Consider the following 8103-nt stretch of genomic DNA (forward strand, 5'->3'; position numbering starts at 1 on the left):
GATCCAGTTTTTGTATGGATCCAAGCACATTTCAAGCGGTCTTACCCACAGCATGGTGATGTAGCCAGTGAAACTGACTGATTTGGCTACTGGGGGCGGGGTTACAACTGGTGGCGAAATAAAAGTCACACCTGCATGCGACATGAGTGGGTTGCTATGCACCCACATACTTAGGCAATAGCAAAGTCACACCTTAGTGGATCCAAAAATAGAAATCTGATGTCAACTTACTACTCCCTGGCCGTTTTGACGTCATCACTTTCAAGCCCTATAGGGCTTGAAAGTGCTACGTCACAGCATAGCAACAATTTCAAAAATTCAAAAATTGGATCCACTTGGATCCAGTTTTTGTATGGATCCAAGCACATTTCAAGCCGTCTTACTCTCAGCAAGGTGATGTAACCAGTGAAACTGACTGATTTGGCTACTGGGGGCGGGGTTACAACTGGTGGCGAAATAAAAGTCACACCTGCATGCGACATGAGTGGGTTGCTATGCACCCACATACTTAGGCAATAGCAAAGTCACACCTTAGTGGATCCAAAAATAGAAATCTGATGTCAGTTTACTACTCCCTGGCCGTTTTGACGTCATCACTTTCAAGCCCTATACCGCCAACTCTGGCCTGCGAGAGTTTGCTGCGACTAGCGGCGTAGCGCGCTAGCTAGCGCTCTTGACATACTACAAACGCGCTAGCCAGAATGCTTTGACTTTGATGGCTTTCAGCTTCTATATTTTTTGAAAAGTAGCGCGCTCAGACCAGCTCGCTTACTCTTTTCCTCTTCCATTTTTTAGGGCAATTGTTTTGTTTGATAGACGAAGCTTAGGGTCTCTTTGGGTTTGCAACCCTTACCCTCCTGGAAAAAATCATAGTTGCTAGACTGCGACACTTCAGACCAGGTACTATTAGAGCCGCTAATGGACGACGAGCTATTTTCCGCTATCCGGAGCTCAAGCATTTGAGCCGCTAAATGGACGAGACTCCTGGGGTAAAGGATGCAGAGAATGAGGAGAAAACACTCGTATGGAGCAGGGAGTAGGTATTGTACTACTTCCTGGTATGGAGCACTGAGAAGCGGTAAGTCTTAGGGCAATTCTTAGCCAGTAATTACTTTCTCGCCATAATTATGTTCTCGTTTTTCGTGTCTTCTGTCAGTCCTAATATTCCCTCCTGAGTCCTCTTGCCAGACAGTATACTGCATGTGATAGTCTAATGCCAGTACACTAGCAGTACGACTACACTGTAGAGTCCATAAGCCAGAGTGTCCAGCTCTCCATCTATGCAGCATAAACAAATTCATGACAAATTTCCTTTGCCTAAGGGCTGGGTTCCACTGCCGCTCCGCCGCACATCCACGGCATGAAATGTCATCATTACGAGCTGGTCCAGCGAGGCCGCGGCTCATCACCAGCTTTCGCTTCGCTGCTTGATACAAAAAATGCAAGCCGCGGTCACGGCTTGCATTGTTTCCCGCACTTAATTAATTGTTTTATACGGGGGAGTTTTAATTCGTTGCACAGGCCCGGCAGAACACGAGGATTTTTTGGGATTTCACGAGCGCGCAGGCGGGCTAAATGTCATCAAAAACGTCGAGCACGATCGCGGTACCGCGAATAGCGAGTGTCACTGGAACCGCGCCGCTCTGCTGCATGCAGCCAAGTACTGTGGAGCAGCGGAGCTGCGGAGCCGCAGTGGAACCCGGCCCTAACCAAACTTATAGCAATTTGAAAATGTTTGACAATTTTCATAAAAAACTTGACAACATTGTTCTTCTGTAGGGTGCTGCTGGCAACTCCATCGATGAAATCCATCAATGAGCGCAGAGATAAAGTTTAGAAACCCTTCGTGCGAGAACGTGTTTTCAAAAAGGAAGCACAAATATGCCGCGTAACTTTCCCTCTAGTATGGCCCCATCAAAGCCACTCGCTGACTACTTACCAGTAAAATGGGGTTGGACGGTTGTCAGATTAGCTGACATGTTTCAGCCAACACAACCATAAGCAGTTGTCAACTCTCAAGACTAAAAGAGCTTGCGAAGAAAGTGAGAAACCTTGGCTATGAAAGCACATGAAGCGTCAGAACGAAATCGAGCAAACTTGGACCTAGATTACCAGTGTCTGCTCCAGAGCCGGGTCAGTGGCCCTATTTGTGAGTACTTGGACCTTTTGGAAAAAGAACACTGGGTTACCTGCGACCCGGTTGGAAGTCCTGTTGAGTCTATATTATTTTATACTTCGAGGGGTAGGGCTCAAACGATTAGTCCGATTAACCGGTTGCAGACCGGTTACGAAGTATTAGCGGTTAACCGATAAAGATAACGGTTACGCAGTAACTTTTCAGTCAATTTTTCAAGTATCAGGTCGTTGCAAAGTGTGCACTTTCGCGGGCTGTCGCACGCGTACGCAATTTCTGGGCTGTCAACTCGGTCATATCTGGTCTCTTGGTGTGAGAGTATGTATGAATGAGCATGCAAGAGAATGTACATGTGTGCGTTGTACTGAATAGGGTACATTTTTTGAATGAGTATAGTCAAATACACGGTTAAAAAAGAGTCCGCAGGATTGCCGTGGCTTATAGGTTATAACCGGTTAACCGACCGTTAGCTTAGCAGTTAACCGTCAGGGGTAAAACCGTGACCGTTTGAGCCCTATCGAGGGGTATACCGCCACTGACAGGCTGCATACGCGTGCAGATGCGTGCGGCCAGAGTGCCCAGTGCGAGTACGTTCATACAAGGGTCATGTACATATACAATCATGTACATCAGGAAGTCGAAAGTAATTTTACGACTCCCTGACACACAGTAGCCGCACTTGAACGCATCTGGCTCTTGCCCAGTGTTGCAGGAGTTGTGCCAGGTAGACGTGTACCCGGTTTGTGTGAAATCTTAGAGCAGGTACTGAATACCCTACCATATCTGTGTACATGGGTATACAGAGTCAGTGTTGTTGCGTCCCACTCAGCACCCTTCTGGTTCATTTCGGCACCAGCACTCTTTGCGTATGCAGAGCTGAGTAGAGTGCAAGTTCGTACCACAAGTACACTGTAGCAGCTAGTTGCGAACCTAGCCTGTGCTGTGATGCACAGTACTTGTGTGCATCTACTGTATCCCTGGGTAACCCACCAGGTATATGGTGCACAATAGGGCACAGTAAATAATCAGCATGCATCGCAGTTTTCTGCAACATACATGTATTCCTGAAGTCACTTTACACCTCAGAAGAATTGCGTCGCTAACTGTTAGTTATTCCCTGGGTCATTATGAATCATAGAAAATCCGTCATACAATAGGTTCAAGCTAAAGTACCGTATCACCATGGTAATTCCTGGAAATTCGGTGTGTTTTCTACGTTTTTGTTTAACAAGCAGCAATGTGCAACAGAAATTTCCATGGTGATAGAGTAGATGACCGTGTGAAGCGGTGTGAGATGCAGCAAAGGTGAGCCTGTTACTGCGAGTCTATGCCCTAAACAATAAACTTTGCCGTGGGATGATTCTCCTTGGGCTGCACACACTGGTTAATGTACTCTTGGTGGCAGCATTCTGGTGCCAGAGATGATAATTTTTTCAGAAAATAAGCACTAGAGAAATGGAGTGGGAGTAACCTGAATTATTCTATTAGCAGAGCTGCAATGCTTGGGATATGAGATTATTCCCGTAGCTATGCAAAAGACGCTATTCAGTTGTACTTTAGTAGCATCTGGTGCTAGCCAGTATCCACACCGCTATAATTCGGTGCGTGTCCCGGTGCCTGGTAGGGTGGTTCACGTGGCATGCCATGGTTGGTGCAGTATCCCGTATGTGTCCCGTACCGTAATTCGAGTATGTGGTGCGCACCATAGCATAGATGCATCTGGAGCGCTGTACGAGCTAAGATGTCGGGGCAAATATGGGGACATTCACAGCATGCAATGTGAATATGCACGTCAGTTTCGTTTTAAGAAGTGGGTTTGACGGAGTAAGAAAAGGCCCCAGCTTTGGCTGCTGCATGCTAGCCCAGTGGGTGCCAATCTCCTGCCATCGGCCGAGTGCTGATGGAACGGAGTAGAAGAAAAAGAAAGAAGAATATTGCGTTCAAGAATACAATTTCGGCAAGGGATATACAGTAAAACCTGTAACTAAAGACCACCGTGACTAGCGACCAGCCTGGTACTACCAACCACTTGGCCAGGCACGGACGGTCTCACATTCAAAATGCGCTGTGACTAGCGACTACCTGCTGAATGCGACCAGCGACCGCCTTTTCCTGTCCCAAAGACAATTTTTGACCCGTAACTAGCGACCGCGATGTAGGAAATCAAATGTTGCTCGAAGCTCCTTCCTGAAATTTTACTGATTTTCCATGGTCCTGAAAGGAATATTTCGATACTACAGCTGAACAAATGAACGCAGGCCATTATGACTGTGGAGTCGGTGTGGACTGCACTACACCTGTCAGAATTTCAAGCGCTGTCAAGAATAAACATGACAGGAAACGTCTTTGAGAGCGCATCGAAAGCGCTCTCTGCTCGATGTTACTACTCGGAGGAGAAACGAAGACTGAGCGGCTCTGTCACCCCAGTCATACAGACGGATCGACGATGGCATCAAGGAATCCAGAAACAAAGCAGCACCACAAGGTCCTGATGCTGAAGGATCGCGTTCAAGCAACCGAGAAGTCACAACAAGGACATTCGGTACGATTGATCGCATGAACAAATTTGAAGCCCAGCGCAAAACGAAACTTCCCCAGGGAACGTTTGACTCCTGCCGTCAGCTGAATTTGAAGTCTGCAAAAAATTAATCTTCTCTCTCTCTCTGTCTCTCTCTCCATCTCTCCGTCTTTCTCTCCAAGTGTTGTTTGACCTGAAATAAGAATGACATTGCGCAAGTCCTGGGGAATTGTATTAGCTGCATTTTGACATACATATCATATAATGGGATCCACATATTATGGTCAAGCGGTGCAAACCTTTAACTAAAGACCACCTGCTACTAAAGACCGCTTTTGCTGGCACCAAGGGGTGGTCGGTAGTCACAGGCTTTACTGTACCGGTAAGTGGATAGCTAACTAAAATAATTAGCCGTATGGTTTAGAAATAGTGGTGGCGACTCTGGATGGCAGTCGTGAGTCCGGCAAGTGTCAAGTCGACGGAATAGCGCGAGCTCCAGTGTGGGGAGCAAACCCATTCCTAGGTTAGCATCCCCCCACCTCACAACAGAGCAACCGAGTTTTGGATTAAGCTGGGAGTGCCGATTCGAGCAACAGGTATGATGGCTCTGCTTGGAGCCACTAGATGGCTCGCAGCTGAGCCAGCAAATGACTCCGCTTGGAGCCGTCAAATGACTCAGCATGGAGCCACCGAATGACTTCGCATGGAGCCGCCGAATGACCCCGCATGGAGCCGCCGAATGACCTCGCATGGAGCCGCAAATTGACTCCGCATGGAGCCGCCAATGACTCCGCATGGAGCCGCCAATGACTCCGCTTGGAGCCGCCAATGACTCCGCTTGGAGCCGCCAATGACTCCGCATGGAGCCGCCAATGACTCCGCATGGAGCCGCCAATGACTCTGAGTAGAGCTGCCAATGGCTTTGAGTAGAGCCGCCAAATGCTAAATACATTGGTATGCATAACCAGTTGAGAGCATATATTCCATAAATCGGCACTCCCGGAGCGGATCACAAAGTGCAGCTACCCGTGCAATTTGTAAGCGGTGCAAGCTAGGTAAAGACTGTCAGAACTTGATATCATGGGCTGAGGCCATTGCCGCAGCCACCCATACTTTGGCTGCAGGTGGTGTCCGAATGTTACTCGGGCAGACATCGCTTTCCACCTTCCCGCCTCTCTGAATATCGAGTCCGGCAGCTGATTCAAAACGAGTGGCCGGTGTACAACGCCAGGCCAAAGCCACAACTTATGAGCAATATCCTCGCAGTTGCTGTAAATGCCCATCGATTGGCATTCGCAGCTGATGCCGCTAGTTCTCCCAGGTGCTGCGGGCTGCCACAATTGCAAACAACCCTTTGCGATTGCTGCTCTGCTTGATTGACTGTCCATCGCCCTATCCCCGGTCGCAATTGTACGAGCACCGGCCAAGTGCACCACTTGCATCAGTGAATAGCAGCAAGTCGGGGGACGGCGTCCACTAAGGGTGTAGGAAGAAGGACCGGCCGTTCCGCTAATCCAGGAGCTCAGGCCATCAGCAAAGATCTTTGAGGCACTCTTTGGAGAGCTTGATCAGGTAATACGGCTGTCGGTACCAGTTGGCAAGTGACCACAATATGCAATTCGCGTCCAGGGGCTATCACTCTTGTAGCAAACGAGAGCTTTCCCAGAAGAGACTCGAGTTGACATTGGGTAGTTGAAGCTGTGTGAATTGTGGCCCGAAGGAGATCACGAAGCTTGGCAAGTTCGTCCACAGGCATACTGATGTTAGCGCGGCGGGTGTCCAGGATGACGTCGATAAACATCAGGACGTGGGCTGGACCCTCCACTTTTGCTGACGCCAGAGAAAACGCCGAGTAGCGAGTTGCTGGCGAGCTAACACAGGTCCAGAGCATGCATTGAGGAAGCACTTTTACTGACGCCAGAGAAACACCGAGGTATGTAAACGTGCGGCGCCGAGTAGCGAGTTGCTGGCGAGCTAACACAAGTTCAGAGCATGCATCGAGACAGAAACGTTAGTCGAGGTACTCCCCGTAATGGGATGATGCCAATAACGTCAGGACTTGAGCTGGACCCTCCACTTTTGCTGGGGCCAGAGAAACATCGAAGTATGTAAACGCACGGAGCAGAATAGCGAATTGCTGGCAAGCTAACACAAGTCCAGAGCATGCACTGACGAAGTAACGTTAGTTGAGGTATTCCCCGTAATGCAACAGGCGTGGGAGTGCGAACTGCTAGCACATAATCCATTCACTGGCGGATGCGACAGAGTTCAATATAGCTGGACTGGAGTGTAATACAGTCTGAAGGGCAGGGCACTCTCATAAAAGTATTGATCCTGCCAGCGGATCAACAAGGACCAATCCTCCGGGCGGACGGGAATTCGGCAGAATGCACTTTTAACATTGAGCTTAGCAAGATACACCGGGCGAGCACAATTGTGGAGGAAATTGTTTGGGAACGCATGTTTCGCAAGTTGCATGCTCGAAAGTTGAAAACAGCAATGACATGCAAGAGACATTGTACAGGATCTTGGAGGGCGCACGACCACGTGACTCGCGCATGTGTGCAGGTCGGGCCAGCTCGCTGGGCTGCCTGCTAACGCTCATTATGGTTTAGATCACATTATTGTAATGGTCGCGGTTTGATTTCAAAAGACCATAGAAAGTGTCGTACTATCGGTCGAAAGTTTAGGGGTGTGGTACTAATGGGTTGGGAATGTAATGATCAGGTAGATTGCAGTGTTTTAATGGGCGTAGTTGTTGTATAAATAGAATGCTGAGATAATTAGAAGAGGACTATGAGGAAGAGCAAAATGACAGGGGTGACAGTGTTAAAGCTCTGAGCAGACGGCGTCGGCAGGAGTGCCTACACAGAGAGTAGAAGAAGGGAGAAGAGAGGTCCCGCCGCCTCGAGAGTCGCCGTGCTTGCGAAAGGCTATGCCAACAGCAAGAAACGACGGAGCAAATATCCCGTCGTTTGGAGACTCACCGCCTTCGTGACAAGACGCGTCGACAGCTAGAGACCGCTGCACAGGCATCCATTCAGCAGGAGAAAATATATGCTCTCATGCTCGAACTTGTTCGGTGTGCGGTCGGTAGGGCCATCATCATGTTACGCACCAGCCTGGCCCTATTCCGTTGATGTTCCGTACCATTCTGGCAAAGACTGCTGGCCACATGTTGAAACAGGGCTGGAAAAAATGAAATAAGCTAGTACCATAGCGTAATCTATTATTATATTTTACTTTTACTTGGTAGAATGTACCTGTCTGAGAGTTTGAGTTTTGAGTTATGTATCGATGTGCGTTTATGAACTAAAGTTTTGATTGTCATGCACATGTTTTTGTATTGCAAAGACGTTTCTATCAGTTCGAATAACACACATGATGACCTCAGCATAGCGAGGGCTCCTGGGCGGTCAAGCCCTCTCTAGCCTTCAAGCCCAAGCGCTCT

General features: G+C 48.5%; 1 protein-coding gene across 8 annotated transcripts in view; it reads left to right on the forward strand.

Annotated features, from left to right (window-relative positions):
• Window positions 1-713: 713 nt before the first annotated feature.
• The window catches only part of LOC135818467 (CUB and sushi domain-containing protein 2-like), a 22087-nt gene continuing 14697 nt past the window's right edge, over window positions 714-8103 (forward strand). For 4 of the 8 annotated variants that reach the window (XM_065331846.1, XM_065331848.1, XM_065331850.1 and 1 more), the window contains exon 1: window positions 735-1078. The gene's annotated coding sequence lies outside the window, so the exon portion shown is untranslated. Of the gene's footprint in view, window positions 1079-8103 lie in introns of all 8 variants that reach the window. The other 4 variants (XM_065331844.1, XM_065331845.1, XM_065331847.1 and 1 more) reach the window with 3 other exon arrangements.

The sequence above is a fragment of the Sycon ciliatum genome, chromosome 5 (genome assembly GCF_964019385.1).
Source record: "Sycon ciliatum chromosome 5, ocSycCili1.1, whole genome shotgun sequence".
Lineage (NCBI taxonomy): Eukaryota > Metazoa > Porifera > Calcarea > Leucosolenida > Sycettidae > Sycon > Sycon ciliatum.